Source organism: Rana temporaria, chromosome 4, assembly GCF_905171775.1.
Source record: "Rana temporaria chromosome 4, aRanTem1.1, whole genome shotgun sequence".
NCBI lineage: Eukaryota > Metazoa > Chordata > Amphibia > Anura > Ranidae > Rana > Rana temporaria.
Genome location: NC_053492.1, coordinates 456,783,728 through 456,801,736, shown reverse-complemented (window position 1 = coordinate 456,801,736; position 18,009 = coordinate 456,783,728). Strand labels below are relative to the sequence as shown.

The following is an 18,009-nucleotide window of genomic DNA, read 5'->3' as shown; positions in this document are numbered from 1 at the left end:
GGAGCCTGACACTGATGCTTCAAGTCCAAGCATCTTCAACACCAGAATCGGTGCAGTTGCTATGGCTGCCCCTCCCCATCCTCCTGCCCAGTCACAGAAGCCTTTGTATTATATGAATTCACAAAATAAAAACGCTTCCCTGAATGGGCAGCAGAGGGGAGGGACAGGCAAAGCTGCTGTGTCCCTCTCTCTCTCTTCCTCAGGCCCCCAAGTGTCAGTGTGTTCCCTACGGCACAGCCATAAACTTGTCAGATGTAAATAATAGAAATAAGTTCAGGAGAGGTCATGTACCTCCTTGGAATTAACTCATAGTGTGCCTGAGCTTTTTGCAAAGTGTTTCTGAAATTCAGCCCTAACAGTAATCTCATGAAACGCAACCCATTCCTGAATATAGTTGATAGATAGGCTGTTACTAACACTATGGGCAATGCTGTTTTTTCTATTTTGGATAGAGTAAGGGATGGTTATAGCCCCTGTTAATTGTTTTTTGCCATCCACTCATTTCTCTTTATTTCCTGCCCCATAGCCAAACAGGAAGTGAGAGGAAATCACTGCAGATTAAGGGAATTCCCCCAAAGTCCCTCAGAACTAATGTCCCCACTGAAATTCAGGGCAGGTATAAACATGAAGGGGTGTGACCTTGACAGGAAGGGGTGGATCATATGGGGTTGCACTAGTTTAGTCAGGCCTAGGGCAGCAAAAAAACAACATACACCACTGACCATGAGGGTTATTTATGAAAGGCAAATCCACTTTGCACTACAAGTGCAAAGTGCACTTGAAATTGCGCTGAAAGTGCGCTTGGAAGTGCAGTCACTGTAAATCTGAGGGGTAGATCTGAAATGAGGGGAGACTCTGCTGATTTTAGCATCCAATCATATGCAAGCTAAAATGCTGTTTTTTATTTCCCTTGCATGTCCCCCTCGGATCTACAGTGACTGCACTTTTAGTGCAATTTCAAGAGCACTTTGCACTTGTAGTGCACTTAAGAACAGTGTACTGTTCTTAATCCAGGATGATTACAATTAGGGTTGTCCCGATACCACTTTTTTAGGACCGAGTACAAGTACCGATACTTTTTTTCAAGTAGTCGCCGATACCGAATACCGATACTTTTTTTTAATGTCATGTGACCGTTTTCAAACCACAATACAGACCAAAGATATTTTCTTTAGAATTATGAAGAACTGGTACATCATGGTGTGGGGCTGTTTTTTAGCATACGGTACTGGAAAACTACATATCATTGAAGGAGTGATCACTGTCAGTGCAGCTCATCGGTGCCAGTGCCCAAAAGTGCAGCTAGCCAGTGCCACCTATCAGTGCAGATCAGTGCCCATTAGTGCATCAGTGCAGGGAGGCAGCTTATTAGTGCATCTCATCAGTGCCACCCAATCAATGCCAGTGCCACCTATCAGTGCCATCCATTTATGAGTGCCATTCAATCAATGCCAGTGCCACCTATCAGTGCCATCCAATGGTGCCATCCAATTTGTGTTCGATGTCACAAAAAAAAAAGTATTCTATTTTGGTATCGGGAGTATTTGCGCGAGTACGAGTACTAGCACAAATACTCGGTATCGGTCCCGATACCGATACTGGTATCGGTATCTGGACAACCCTAATTACAATAATATGATTCTACATATATATATATACTGCAGGGTATATGTTTATATATAGCAAGGATATATTATTTATGTTCAGCATTTCTCACTTGCTGCTGGTTTATTACGTTTTTAGGCAGTGATTACAATAAGACATTCTGGTCAATAAAATGTCTCAGAAGCTGCCGTCCCTTGCCGTGTTATGCCAATTAAACAAGGCTTTGCTGTGCTTCCTTCTTAGTGTTCATTGTACACACACATTTAAGCCCTTCCATAGTTAGTCCTCTGTGTATTTCCTATTGGTTTCCATAGCAACTAAAATAAAAAAAGTTTAGCCCACCGGAGATCATCACATATATTTTATTTTTTTTATTTTTTTTCCTGGCCAGTCTATTCCGCTTTGAAGACAGTCGAGAGCAAAATGCTTCATGTTCTGTTTTGATTTAAAGGATGACAGCATTGCAATAAATTTTAATCCTTTATCGCGTGTCATAAATTGCTGATGTAAGAAAAGTAACAGTGCAGTTGTTGAAGTTTTTTCATTAAGTTGTCTCTGGCAACATAATAAGCAGAGATTAGGTGCACATATGAAGTGGGCCCTCTAGCAGTTCATTTATTTCATTTTTCTGTATTCTAATTAAAAAGAGGTTTTAAAAGCTTATCAGAATATCCTTTTTTTTTTGTACATTAGGCTAATGCAAAAAAAACTTTCTGCCAGAACAAATACCCGTTACTTACTCAAAGTAAACTCTGCTGCTGGTTTAAATCAACTTTTTCCAACAGAAGGAGGAAAAAAAAATAGCAAGTTGAAAGATAAACCCATCCATCTCTTGTCTTGGCATTTTACCTGAGTTGCAAAAATATATTCCTCCTGTCCAGAATGATGTATCAGTTTGAGCCATTTTAAGCTTCACATGGTAAAAAATAAATACAAAATCAAGTGTTTTACCAATACTTTTTTTGTGTTTCCATTGTTGTACTTTCCATTGTTTGTACTTGTACTTTAATGGCATCCCAGTCTTCGTCTGTAGGGTTCAATATTGAGTTGGTCCACTCTTTGCAGCTATAACAGCTTTTAGGCCTCGTACACACGACCAAGTTTCTCGGCAAAAACCAGCAAGAAACTTGCTGGGAGATATTTTTTTTGCAGAGGAAACCGGACGTGTGTACATTTTCGTCGAGGAAACTGTCAAGAAACTCGACGAGCCAAAAAGAGAGCAAGTTCTCTATTTCCTTGACGGGAATGGAGAAAATTGGCTTGTCGAGTTCCTCGACAGCCTAACAAGGAACTCGACGAGCAAAACGATGTGTTTCGCCCATCGAGTTCCTTGGTCGTGTGTACGAGGCCTAACTCTTCTGGGAAGGCTGTCCACAAGGATTAGGAGTGTGTGAAAATGCCTAAATGATAAGAAAAGAATAATGTACCTTCGTCCTATTACTAGATAGAAAGTTTGGATGTTGTGGAGGCAATATGGACTTTCATGGTACGGTATAGACTTAAGGTTACAAAAAGTGAGTACACCTCTAAGTGAACATGTCCAAATTTGGCCCAAAGTGTCAATATTTTGTGTGGCCACCATTATTTTCCAGCACTGCCTCTTGGGCATGGAGTTCACCAGAGCTTCACAGGTTGCCACTGAAGTCCTCTTCCCCTCCTCCACAACGACATCACGGAGCTGGTGGATGTTAGAGACCTTGTGTTCCTCCACTTTCCATTTGAGGATGCCCAACAGATGCTCAATATAATTTAGGTCTGGAGACATGCTTGGTCAGTCCATCACCTTTACCCTCAGCTTCTTTAGCAAGGCAGTGGTCATCTTGGAGGTGTGTTTGGGGTCGTTATCCTGTTGGAATACTGCCCTGCGGCCAGTCTCCAACAGGGCAATTTTTTAAATGGTTACATTGAGAACTACCCTTCTTCCATTGTAAAAGTATGAAAGCACTCATAGGTTTATTGTAAAACAATGATTATATACACAAAGATATCAAATATCAGTTCATAAACCTATCATTTTAAATTATTGATTAAAAAGCAGTACAGTTTCTATTGGAGCCAGGTGGATACTTATTTATTATAATTATTTATTTAACGCCATGTTTGCATGATTGCTTATACTGTATACACATTAAACTCTTGAACACAAAAAAAAGGATTTACTAGAGGCAGGTGATCCCTTTCCATGGAAAGAATTATTATTTATTAAAGGTATTTATATAGCACCATGTTTTCATGGTTGCTAATACACAAATTAAACAGTTGAGCCAAAAAAAAAAAAATTTAACATAATATCTATGTATAACCATTAATACATTCAAAGCCATTAATAAATCAAACCTTATACCATATATAATTCATGTATCCGGTTCACAAAGGATACGGTATTTCCCTTTTGATATATCCTGTTCATCAGTCAGTTTGATGCAAATGATTGCAGTTTCAAAATCACTTTATTTTCCAAAAATTGATACATTCAGAACTACTTTTTTCCATTGTAATGCACCAGTGTGAAATAAATATGTTTTACCAATAAAGATATAAAGCATGCATACACATACTAAAGCCATTTTAGACAGAAGCCAATTAACCTACCAGCATGTCTTTGAAGTGTAAGGCCTCTTACACACGACCGAGTTTCTCGGAAAAAAACAGAAAGAAACTTGATGTTTTGTTTTTTTTGCCGAGGAAACCGGTCGTGTGTACACTTTTCGACGAGGAAACTGTCGAGGATCTCGTCGAGCCAAAAAGAGAGCATGTCTTCTTTTTCCTCGACGGCAATGGATACATTTGGCTCCCGAGATCCTCGACAGCCTAACAAGGAACTCGAAGAGCAAAACGTTGTGTTTCGCCCGTCGAGTTTCTCGGTCGTGTGTACGAGGCTTAAGAAGAAATCCACACAAGTACTTGAAGAAGAACAGGCAAACTCCATGCAAGTAGTGTCCTGGTTTGGAAGCAAAGACCCGAGTGCTGCAAGGCAGAAGTGTTAACTACTAAGCCACCAGTCATTTCTTGCAGATAAAATATATTTGAACAGTTTGTATCTTGCATTAGACTTATTGATGAATAAGATCATTTGCATAAGTGGTGGCCGCTCCACTAGGGGCGCATGGGCGCCGGCCGTCCCCCTAATCCATGTGCCCAGCCCCCAATCTACATGGAGGGCGCCGGACGCATTGATTTTTTTTTTTTTTTTAAAGCGGTGTTCCGGCCCCAAAAAAAAATTGAAAGCTAACAGCTACACATATTGCAGCTGCTGGCTTTTAATAATCGGACACTTACCTATCCTGGAGTCCCTCGATGTCGGCACTGCAGCTGATGTTTCCATCAGCTGTTGGGTGCTGCCACCGCCATTCTGGGTAAGGGAACCCAGCAGTGTAGCATTTCGTCTTCACGCTGGGAACCTTACTGTGCATGCACGAGGCCCAGCACCTCTTTCCTATTGGCCTGGTGGCCTGGAGGAGGGAGCCCAGCGGTGATGTCACAGGCTGCGGCCCAGTCTCCCAGAGGTAGGAAAGGTATCCTGTCTCCCCCCCCCCCCCCCCGAAAGGTGCCAATTGTGGCACTGGAGGGGGGGAGGAATCAGATGAGCGGAAGTTCCACTTTAGGGTAGAACTCCGCTTTAAGCGCATGATTAGAGCCTGAGGCTCTAATTGGCTTAAAAAAAGGGTGGGCTTAGGGCAAAGAGCACTGCACCCTGACCCCACCCAGTTGTGTGACAATATAAAATTAATATTCCCTACTGTATTGTCTTCCTGCTTCTCCTCCTTGCCAATCAGGAACCGGGTATTAAGACCCGACTGGCCAAGAGGAGAAGCGTCCATATTGGCCAGGAGCAAGGAGGGAGGTGCCAAGGTGGAGACGCAGAGGGAAGCCACCAAAGCTGCCAATGACCTAGATGGGGTAAGTGCAGGGCTGATGGGCGGATGGGCACATGCTCAGTATGGTGTGTATTGCTAGAGAGTTTCCTTTTTTTGGAGGGTGCATGTGATCAGCGCAGGGCCAATCAGCACTGTTCAGACAGGATGTCAGGGGTCATATGGCCTCATAGGACAGTCAGAGGAGAATGAAAACTCCCCCAACAAGCTTTAGCCAGACAAAAAATGGAGCTTGACAAAGGAGCGCCCCCTGAGTTCTATCTACCAGTGCACATGCTCTGAAACGCCATTGCAACCCACCAGTGACGTCATCACGCCCGCTGCCGCATTCCAGCCCTCACCATCAGCCTGATCCAAGCCTTGGTTTCATCAACATGGTCCCAGAGATCGTGCTGGCTACAATTTCTCCCCCCACAGGGAACACCGCTCTGCAGTGAACGCCACGCCAGTACGGATGGTTTCATGTCTTACTTCCTTAACCTCCATGTAAGTAGATAATGCACCTGCATCCCATTAAAAGGTTTTCAGTTCTAACCTAGAGGTTAGGCTTGTGTTTCTCTTCTCACAAGCTTTAACCAGACACTGATAGAAGTCACAAGACTGCTATATACTGCTGATGAGAAAAGGTATTTAGCAGTTCATATTTACTAAAATAATTGCATTTCCATGTTCTGTGTGCTGTGGGAGACCAGATATAGTGACTGCAGGGTCCTGGGTTTAGTAACACTTTAAAGCGGGGGTTCACCCTAAAAACGATTTTCTAACATTACATCCAGCTCACTCTCTACATTGACAGTATGCCGTTCGTTTTTTATTTTTTTGCTGTACATACCTTCGTACAGCTATTTTCTTCCCTGGCTTCTGGGTAGGGCCTCCCACGGGAGTGGGCGTTCCTATCCAGCAGGTGATTGACGTGATGACAAAAACGACCTCCCCCCGTCGCATAAGGAGCGTCACGGGTTGCCGAAAGAAGCCGAACGTCGGTGCGCAGGCGCCATATAGCGCCGACTCGCCGTTCGTCTTCTTTCGCCAACTCGTGACGCTCCTTGTGCGATGGGGGGAGGTCGTTTTTGTCATCACGTCAATCACCTGCTGGATAGGAACGCCCACTCCCGCGGGAGGCCCTACCCAGAAGCCGGGGAAGAAAATAGCTGTACGAGGTATGTACTAGTGTTGCTCACGAATATTCGTATTGCGAATATTCGGCTCGAATATGGCATATTCGAGTATTCGCGATATATTTCGAATTTCGCGGTGAATATTCGCTATTCAGAATATTCAAATTTTTTCAATTTTATTTTTAGAACAGATCACATCCTAGAGATCTCAATCGACGTCTAAAAGCATTGCTGGTATGATTAGAGACCTTGGGCCGAGTAGCTGAAGCGATCATTTTATCTTGCCGAAAAATCGCAATGCGATTATTCGGCAATCGGAATATCGCGCGATTATTTTCTCCGCCCTTCTTTTGCATCAGAGCCAATCAGAGTTCTCCTACCACAGTTGTCGAAATTCCGCAATCAATTTCGCATTCGCATTTTGCGAAATTTCGATAAAATATCACGAATATTCTGAGCCAATCAGAGTGCTCCTACCGCAGTTGACGAAATTTCGCAATTATTTTCGCATTCGCAATAGCGAAATTTCGCAAACATTTCATTTCAATAAAATATCACGAATATTCGAATTTAGCGAATATTTCTCGAATATTCGGCTATATATTTGTGATATATCGCGAAATCGAATATGGCGTATTCTGCTCAACACTAGTATGTACAGCAAAAAAAAAAAAACTAACGGCATACTGTCAATGTAGAGAGTGAGCTGGATGTAATGTTAGAAAATCGTTTTTAGGGTGAACCCCCCGCTTTAAGTAAAGGATAGCATGGCAACAGAATGGAAAAAGAAGCCTTTCTATGATGTTTGATTGGTGATTTACGAGGATTGTACAATCAGCTATAGTAGGTCTGTGAAAAATGACACATTCTAACTTGTACAATCGCGGGGCAGTTCATTGGCCTCACAGCAGTTTTGTTTATTCTAGGGAGACTTTACATGTGCCCATTTTTAATTCACAGTTTCCTGATTTAAAAATATTGAGTCCCAAACCTAGAATTGACTAATCTCATAACACCAGCTCTGGTAATTGAGTTCATTCACACCTGAGTCCTAGCCTGGCTATGCGAGCTAAAGAGAGACAGTAATTACCGTTCTACACTAATCCTATAATAATAAGTCATCCTATACTAATGCCACAAGCCTATGTTTAACTCGAGGTGCATATGGTAAAGTGAGCTCTACTCTAACCCTTGTTAATTCTCTTATCACCAACGGTAGATTCAAATACATGAATTAGCAACCTGCTATGTCATTGAAACGCTTTTCCTTTGGTTCTCTATTGTAGAATGCCAGTGAGCCTGCGTCTAAATGATAAAGAAGCTCCTACCACGGGGTCAACTGATTTGGACCTTGTCATCTCAGTAGAGCGTCAATATATCCATCCTTCATATATTACAGTATAGAAGTTCTTGCATGCATTGAAGTTTACGTTTTTTTTTTTAAGTATTTTTACAATATATAATTTAAGGTAGTGTTAATTGCTGTGAAATGATACATTTCACTTAGACCCCTTTTCACACTGAGGCCTCGTACACACGACCGAGAATCTCGTCGTAAAAGAAACATCGTTTTCCTCGAAGAGTTTCTTGTCAGGCTTGTCGAGAAACTTGACAAGCTTTCTTTGCGTACACACCGGCACTATAAAGGGGAAGTTCGATTCCACTGGCGCCACCCTTGGGGCTGCTTTTGCTAATCTCATGTTACTGCGTGTTAAGTAAAAGTTTGGTAAGAGACGATTCGCGCTTTATTTAGTCTGTTACAGCGTGATGAATGTGCTATCTCCATTACAAACGCTACTTTAACCGAAGGCGCGCTCCCATCTCATACTTTATTCAGAGCATGCGCGGGTTTCTAAGCATACACACAAACGTGTTTCTCGTCGTAAACCAGCCCGACGAGAAACACGACAAGGAAATTGAGACTCCCGACGAGAAAAAAGAGAACTCTTTTTTTCTCGTCGAGATCCACAACAGTTTTCTCGACGAAAAACATACACACGACCATTTTCCTTGGCAAAAAAGCTCTGCCACCAAGCAGGGCTGGACTGGGACAGAAATGTGGCCCTGGACTTCATCCAGACTGGCCCACTTTGACAGGTCTCTCCCATGGTGGCCGACAACTCCTGCACCCCTTTGGCCACCCAAGCCCCCTCTCCCCCTTCAATAGCCACTAGCCGTTCTAGAACGGCCGGTACTGGTACTCTTATAGGCAGTACCAGTGGGGAAGCTAGACATTATTTCACCCGGAGCAAAGAATCAGTTCAGTGCCCCCCTTATAGGACAAAATTAGGCAGAAGTGAGAAACTCCCAGGCCATAGCTGTTGAGTCAGCTGTCTGTCCCCTCCCCCCATGCTCCTCTGTTGTCCACCCTGCTCCTTTGGTCCTCCCCTGCTTCTTTGTTCCCCCCAGGTGAGCGCTGCGGGGAGGGAGAGACAGAGGAGCGGAGGGGGGCGGCAGTCTGCTGTCACTGATGCCAGCCCACTGAGCCATCGGCCCACCGGCAAACTCCCTGTAGTCCCAATGGCCAGTCCATCCCTGCCACCAAGTTTCTTGATGGATTTTGTCAAGGGAAACGGTCGTGTGAACGAGGCTTGAGACGTTTTAGCGCTAGAAAACAGTGTCTGTACTCTTCCTGCGCGGCCTGAGGTAACATCCCAAAATGGTCCGCTACTCGCTTAACCCCAAAAACAAAAACAAAATCATGCAAGGCTCGGGGGTTCCAACTTGCGAGTGCACTTCAAGAGCACTCGTGAGACAGCTCAAGCTATCAAGGGCATGCACATTCGTAAGGCCACCAAGTATTTGAAAGATGCCACCTTAAAGAAGCAAGGCGTTCCTTTCCATCGCTACAATGGAGGTGTTGGCAGGTGTGCGCCGGCCAAACAGTGGGACTGGACACAAGGGCATTGGCCTAAGAAGAGTGCAGAATTCCTCCTGCACATGCTGAAGAATGCTGAGAGCAATGCAGAACTCAAGGGTTTGGATGTTGATTCCCTGGTCATTGAGCACATTCAGGTGAACAAGGCTCCCAAGATACGCTAAAGCGCCTGAAAAACACCCCAGTGTGAAAGGGGTCTTAACCCTTCCCACCACCAATTCCTGGCCATTTAAAGGTTCTAGATGCCAGAGGCAGTCTATTCATGTGCCCACTGTGATTGTCTGTCATGGTGGTCTCATGATAGGAAAGCTCCCAACCGCAAGTATGCATCGGGAGGTTTTCCAGTCCCCCAATGTGGGAAGAGGTTAAGAGTTTTATTTAGGGTAATTAACCTACCAGCATGTCTTTACAGTGGGAGGCCTCGTACACACGACCAGTTTCCTCGGCAGAATCTATCAAGAAACTTGGTGGCAGAGCTTTTTTGCAGAGGAAACCGGTCGTGTGTATATTTTTCATCAAGGAAACTGTCGAGGAACTCGACGAGCAAAAAAGAGAGCAAGTTCTCTTTTTCCTCGACGGGAGTCTCAATTTGCTTGTCGGGCTGGTTTTCGCCGAGAAACTCGAGCGTGTGTATGCTAAGAAACCCCCGCTTGCTCAGAATAAAGTATGAGACGAGAGTAAAAGTAGCATTTGTAATGGAGATAACACATTTTTCAAGCTGTAACAGACTGAAAAGTGCAAATCGTCTCTCACCAAAGTTTTACTTAATACGCAGTAACATGAAATTAGCAACAGAAGCCCCAAGGGTTGTGCCAGTGGAATCGAACTTCCCCTGAACGACGAGTTTTGGTCTTGACAGTGTGTATGCAAAGCAAGCTTGTCGAGTTCCTCGACAAGCCTCAGGCCCCGTACACACGTCCGAGAAACTCGACGAGCAAAACACATCGTTTTGCTCGTCGAATTCATTGTGAAGCCACCGAGGATCTCTGCGAGCCAAGTTTCCTCATTGACTAACGAGGAAATAGAGAACATGTTCTCTATTTGGCACGACGAGATCCTCGTCAGTTTTCTCGGCCAAAAGTGTACACATGACCGGGTTTCTCGGCAGAATACGGCTCCGATCGAGTTTCTGGCTGAATTCTGCCGAGAAACTCGGTCGTGTGTACGGGGCCTAACAAGGAACTCGACGAGGAAAACGATGTGTTTCGCCCAACGAGTTCCTCGGTCGTGTGTACGAGGCCTGAGAGAAAACCCATACAAGCATAGAGAGAACATGCAAACTACATGCAGGTCGTGTCGTGGTTAGGATTGAAACCGAAAACCCTAGTCCTTCAAGGCAGAAATAATAACAACAAAGTCACTGTGCTGCCCCGTAACGTACCTATTATGCATTTTTCAGGTATAAAATAACGTGATAGAAATGTCAGTACAAAACCTTAGTGATAAATATGTAGTAATAGGTACGGTGCTGGACATCAAAAAAAAAAAAAAAATCTGGTGGAAAAAAAAAAAAAAAACCTTGTCCCTAAACCACTTATCTATTTTTTAAAGACGGCAAAACCAAGCCCACTGCAAATCTTGTATACCTCCTTGTAAACAAACCTTTCTGAAAATTGCCAAAATTACAGGGTTGCCAGTCCTCTGTTCTCTGTACAGAAATGCATACTGTGTTAGCACTTTACAAATTTAGTAGGTAGAGAAATACAAATAACAAAGTAACTAGCAGTATGAAAATCACAGCTGGGATATTTCTTTTTCTACTAATTTAGTAAATCACTCCATGCGATATAAAAACAAAACAAAACAAAACCAAAAAACAGGTATATACACTGTCCTTTATTCTTAAAAAAAAAATTGTAAATAATTGCATTACGGCAGTTCTTTTTTTCCTCAGTGCTGTTTGATATTTCTCCATTTTATCACGTCACCGTGATTTAGGACAGTGATTAATGTCCATTTAACCACTTCAGCCCTGAACCATTTGACCAGAGAACTTTTTGCAATTCAGCACTGCATCGCTTTAACTGACAATTGCGCGGTCGTGCGACGATGTACCCAAACAAAATTGACATCCTTTTTTTCCTACAAATAGAGCTTTCTTTTGGTGGTATTTGATCTCCTCTGCGGTTTTTATTTTTTTGCGCTATAAACAAAAATATAGCAACAATTTTAAAAAAAAAAGCAATATTTTTTTACTTTTTGCTGTAATAAACATCCCCCCAAAAATATATATATAAAAAAAATGCTTCATCAGTTTAGGCTGATACGTATTCTTCTACATATTCTTGGAAAAAAAATCGCAATAAATATTGATTGGTTTGCTCAAAAGTTATAGCTTCTACAAAATAGGGGATAGTTTTATGGCATTTTTTTTACTAGTAATGGCGGTGATCAGTGACTTATTTCATGACTGCGACATTATGGCGGACACATCGGACACTTTTGCCGCTATTTTGTGACCATTCACATTTATACAGCGATCAGTGCTATAAAAATGTACTGATTACTGTGTAAATGTGACTGGCAGTGAAGGGGTTAACCACTAGGGGGCGAGGAAGGGCTTATGTGTGTCCTAGGGAGTGATTCTAACTGTTATTGGGCGTGGCTTACTGTGACACGACACTGATCGCTTCTCCCGATGAGAGGGAGCAGATGATCAGTGTTGTGTCACTAGGCAGAACAGGGAGATGCTTGTTTACACATCCCCCGTTCTACAGCTCCGTGACACACGATTGCGGGACACCGGCGGACATTGAGTCCGCGGGTTCCGCGGGCACGATCACGGAGCTTGCGGCAGGGGCGCGCACGCTCCCACTCGGCGGCAAATTTAAAGTGCGTATATTTGCATTGTTTTGCCTGTCCGTGCCATTCTGCTGACGTAAAAGTGCGTGTGGCGGCCCTTAAGTGGTTAAACATCTAAAGAATAAACTGTGCAGTAGAACAAGTTTAAATGAAACAAGGAAAATATTTACAAATCTCAGTAGTTCAGTCAATTTCAAAACACTTAATAAAATTCAGATTTAGTAAAATTCAACTGAATAAAATCTTAGGCCCAGATTCTCAAAGACTTACGACGGTGTATCTCCAGATACGCCGTCGTAAGTCCGAATGGCCGCCGTCGTATCTATGCGCTTGATTCATAGAATCAGTTAGGCCCCGTACACACGACCGGATCTATCCGCTGGAACTGGTCCGACGGACCAGTTCCAGCGGACAGATCCGGTCGTGTGTAGACCCGAGCGGACAATTGTCCGGCGGATCGGACAGTTTCCAGCGGATAAAAATTTCTTAGCATGTCCGACCGACCACCATCCCTTGCATGCGTCAAAGTGATTAGACGCATGCGTGGAAGTATTTACCTTCCAGGGTCGCGCACGTCGCCGCGTCATCGTTGCGGCGACGGCGCGGCCACGTCGCGACACAACACTGCGGATGTTTTCCTCGGGGATTTTGGTCTGATGGTGTGTACAGCCATCAGACCAAAATCCGCCAGCGGACATAGGGGGCGCTGTAGGAGTTAGTGTTCACTTATTGTGTGTTTACAACTGTAGGGGGGTGTGGCTATAGGACTGACGTCATCGATCGAGTCTCCCTATATAAGGGATCACTCGATCGATGCAGCGCCATAGTGAAGCACGGGGAAGCCGTGTTTACATTCGGCTCTCCCCGTTCTTCAGCTCCGGGGAGCGATCGCGACGGAGCGGCTATAAACGAATAGCCGCGCCGTCGTCCCGGATCGCTCCCCGTGGGAATCCGACCGCCGCATGTAGCATAGATAGAACAACAGATACGCCGTCGAATCTGCTCTGTGAATCTGGCCCTATATGCTTATTGCGATTTTTTTTACCAAAAATAGCTAGAAGAATACGTATCGGCCTAAACTGAGAAAAAAAATAGTGATATATTTTTTTTAGCAAAAAGTAAAAAATATTGTGTTTTTTTTCAAAATTGTCACTCTTTTTTTTGTTTATAGCGCAAAAAATAAAAACCGCAGAGGTGATCAAATACCACAAAAAGAAATTTTCATTCAAAGCGACGCAGTGCCGGAAGCTGAAATTTCGCCTGGGCAGGAAGGGGGTATATGTGCCCAGTAAGCAAGTGGTTAATTAAAATAAAGTTGTATCTGGACCTCTTAGGCCTTGTACACACGACCGAACATGTCCGCTGAAACTGGTCCGCGGACATGTCCAAACGTGTGTACGGCCTAGCGGACAGGTTTCCTGGCCTAGCGGACAGGTTTCCAGCGGACAAAAGTTTCTTAGCATGCTAATAAACTTGTCCGCTGGAAACCTGTCCGTCAGACATGTCCGATGGTTAGTACGACTCATCGGACATGTCCCAGTGGGCCGAAATCCCGCGCATGCGTCGAATTGATTCGATGCATGCGTGGAAGCATTGAACTTCCGTGTCAGAGAACGTCGGTGTCTTCTACGTCACCGCGTTCTCTGTCCGCAGGGATTTTTGTCTGATGGTGTGTACACACATCAGACCAAAAGCACCCAGCAGACATGTCCAATGAAAACGGTCCGCGGACCATTTTCATCGGACATGTCTGGTCGTGTGTACAAAGCCTTAGAAGTGGTGTGGTGCTTCAATTTCAATTTTTGTTATATTACACTGCAAGGCAAAAGGGAAGACCGGTCAGCTGGCTCAACACGCCGGGTGCATTAGGCTACGCACACCGTCATTGGATGTGGGAAGCTCCACTATGATATTAGCAAATAATAGCATATGTGAAACTATGAATATCTCCCAAATAAACATTCTACTTATTATTTTGTGAAACACTTTTGAAACGATTGTATTACTCTACTCATGACAATGAAAGCATCACATTGTTTCCATTGGCTCGGCACAGGATAGAAAATGAGCCTTAATTTGTAGCTTTTGTTTCTGCACATTGAGGATGCTCACTTTTGTCCTTTGGCTGACTTGATTATGAGCTATGTCCCATAACCATTATGTTTTGTAATAATGTTACAGTAATGGCTGGTATTTCTAACCACAGCAGCCATGAGAAGCTGAAACTTCGGCTTTCTGGAGCCATTCTCCGATGCAAATCATTACGGCCTCTTCTTAAGAATGTTATAACACACAGAACTAGAGAGAATTCAATTTTTTTTTGCAGGAAAATACAGGCGGGCAATTGCTCTTTTGTTTACATAAGAGTCATACAGATCCAATATAATGTTTTACTTTAATAGAATTCAGCTGTGACAAAATAATTGCTGCAGAAAACGGAAGATTGTAACACAAATGTATAATTTTGCCGTACATATTAAAGTGGTTGCAAACCCACTTAAAAAACACCACCTGCAAGAGAAAGGCATAATGCGCTAGTATGCATAGCACGGGGGTAGGTGCCGGAGCATGATGGGACTGTGACATCATAAGAGGCCTATATAAATCGGTGCGAGCCGCGCCCCCGGCATTACAGCAGGAAGAAGCATTGCGTCAACATTGGAAGAAGAGAAGAAGGCAGAAGACGGCAAAGAAGAGCAGGCTGTGCCACCGCTAGTAATTGAGCTAACACGAAGATAGCGGCGGCCAGCCCTGAAGGAGAAGGCACCGGAGAGCAAGCGGGAGAAGAACCGGGGAGCGCCGAGATGACAGCGGAGAAGATGGAAGAAGACCCCTGGAGAGTGGAGAAGACCCCATAATTATTATCCTAGGGTGGGGGGATGGTATCTGGGGGCCCCCTTATTAAAGGGGGCTCCCAGATTCCGATAAGCCCCCCGCCCGCAGACTCCGACAAACAACGGCCAGGGTTGTCGGGAAGAGGCACCCAACCCCCCATGTTGAGGGCATGCAGCCTGGTATAGCTCAGAAGGGGGGGGGGGGGCGCTCGCTCGTCCCCACTCCTTTCCTGACCGGCCGGGCGGCGTGCTTTGGATACGGGTCTAGTATGGATTGTGGGGGGACCCCCACGCCGTTTTTTCGGCGTAGGGGGGGTTCTCCTTACAATCCATACCAGACCTCAGGGCCTGGTATGCACCTGGGGGGGAACCCATGCCGTTTTTTTATTTAAAATTTGGCGTGGAGTTCCCCCCCATGATTCATACCTTTTGCCGCGGGTAGAATTGGCGGGAATCCAAGTCGGATCCCCGTCGCTTTTATGACGCCTTTTTCACCATCGCGGCAAGCTGGCTCAGTGCTGGCTCCCGCGATGGGGCTCGTAGGTGGTCAATCTCGCCGAGAAAGGGAGCGAGATTGACACAATATCGCGGTCACCCACTGTAACATGAGGTCAAGCCTTAAGAGTTTCAATTTGTATGCAATCAGGTAGGCCCTTGCACTACATGGTTTTGGTAAATCTGAAGACACAAATCTGCAGAAAATCTAATAGTGTGTATATGGGGCTTTAATCTAGGCTTACCTGTAGGTGGTAAAAGTGGTTGTAAAGGGTTTACAACCACTTTAAAGTGTTATTCAACCCAGGAGCCTTTTCTCATCAGCATTATATAGCAGTCTTGTGACTTCTATCAGTGTCTGGTTAAAGCTTGTAGGAGGAGTTTTCCTACTCCTCTGACTGTCCTATGAGGCTGCGAGACCCCTGACCCTCTGTCTGGACAGTGCTGTTTGGCCCTGTGCTGATCACATGCACCCCCCCCCCCCCAAAGAAAATACTTGAATGTCTTGTACATTCCTGACAAGAAAAGTGTGATGTGAGCTTTTTGTCAGAAATTCTGACCGTGTGTATTCTTCATCATACTTTTTCTGTGAGAATTCCTGGCAAGAAAAGATTGAGACCAGGATCTAAATCTTCTTGACAGGAAAAATTCCTATCGGGAATCGCAGTCGTCTGTATAGAATTTCGACGTGGAAAAAAAAACGTGCATGCTCAGAATCAAGCAGAAGAGCCGAACTGCCTATTGAACTTCATTGATCTTGGCTCGCCGTATGTGTTGTACGTCCTTTCGGTAAAACTGATTGTGTGTACAGGGCATAACAATGCACACAAAACTAAGCATGTGCAGAGTGCCCCCCAAGGCACTGTACTATCAGCAGATGGATTGGGGACAGTAAAAGAAGGGGAGGATCAGAGAAGGATCAGAGAAGACAGGATCAAACAACCTTTTTACACAATGCAGAGGATTAACCCCTTAGGTCCCACAGTAGCATGCTTTAGTGCAGGGGTAGGCAACCTTGGCACTCCAGCTGTGGTGAAACTACAAATCCCATCAATCATGCCTTGCAATGTATCATGGGACTTGTAGTTTCACCACAGCTGGAGAGCCGAGGGTTGCCTACCCCTGCTTTACTGCATATACAGATTGATTTTACTGTTGTGGGTTTAGTAACACTTTAAAGTGGTTGTAAACCCTCCTGTTAAGAAAAAAAAAAAACACCCTGCAAGATAAAGGCATAATGAGCTAGTATCAGGGCTCAAGTCCTGCGGGATCGCGTGAGAACGGAGTTCCTGCACTTTTTTCACAGCAGGAACTCAGTTCCCTTTGCAGGACTAGAGCAGCCAAGAGCAGCCTAGCCGCCCAAGCCAATCCTTCACTAAGCGGCGATGCCCAGCTTGAGTCACTGTCAGGGGCAGGTGAACCTTAGTAATCCTTTATGTTACTGGCCGCTTCCTGTATATGGATTTATTGGGTAGTGTGCGGGTATTCCGTCACCTCCTCGATGCCGCAATGTCTCCTGGGAGCTTTTGTCATTGTTCCCAGGAGACATTGCGGCGGAAAAGCATGTTCTTTCTAAATCACACGATAACTCGCGGCAGACCTCCGCAATGTCTCCTGGGAACAATGACAAAAGGTCCCAGGAGACATTGCGGCATCGAGGAAGTGACGGAATACCCGCACACTACCCGATGAATCCATATACAGGAAGCGGCCAGTAACATAAAGGATTACTAAGGTACAGTGGATCGAAAAAAAAGGTGTTGAACGTTTGAGAACGAGGAGATTTTGTCTTGACGTGTGTACGCAAAGCAAGCTTGTCGAGTTCCTCGACAAGCCTAACAAGGAACTCGTCGAGGAAAACGATGTGTCTTTTCCGACAAGTTCCTCGGTCGTGTGTACGAGGCCTAAGTCAGTGAATGAAAGTCAATGTATTTGAAGATTATATTTAGGCTGCCAAAGAAGTGCGTAATGATACAGTACATCAAGGTCTGAACAAACCAAATGTGTTTGAATTAACGCAGTGTACTGCACACTAATAAGTAAAGGTGTAACTGGTTGCTATGAGATAGACATTATTTGTGCTATTTTAAGACCTATTAATAATTAGGAAGGAGAACTTAGACCGCAGCTGAACATGGAAACGGCTGATTGCGTGTTCACTACTACAGAAACAAATGTTAAACCAAGACTTTCCTAAAACAAAGTTCTTAAACATCAGTTGGTACTTTAGTTTTGCTTGGACACTAGTCAGTTAAAGGGGTTGTAAAGGTTTGTGTTTCTTCACCTTAATGCATCCTATGCATTAAGGTGAAAAAACACCTGGCAATCACGGGCCCCCCAGCCTCACGTTTTACTTACCTGAGCCCGTTCACTTGCTCTGCGCCTCTTCTCCACGGAGTCTC

At 44.5% G+C, this 18,009-nt stretch overlaps 1 protein-coding gene across 20 annotated transcripts in view; it reads left to right on the top strand.

Annotated features, from left to right (window-relative positions):
* Positions 1 to 18,009, top strand: part of NRXN1 (neurexin 1) — a 1,744,826-nt gene that overhangs the window by 588,585 nt on the left and 1,138,232 nt on the right. The gene's annotated exons all lie outside the window — the stretch shown is intronic.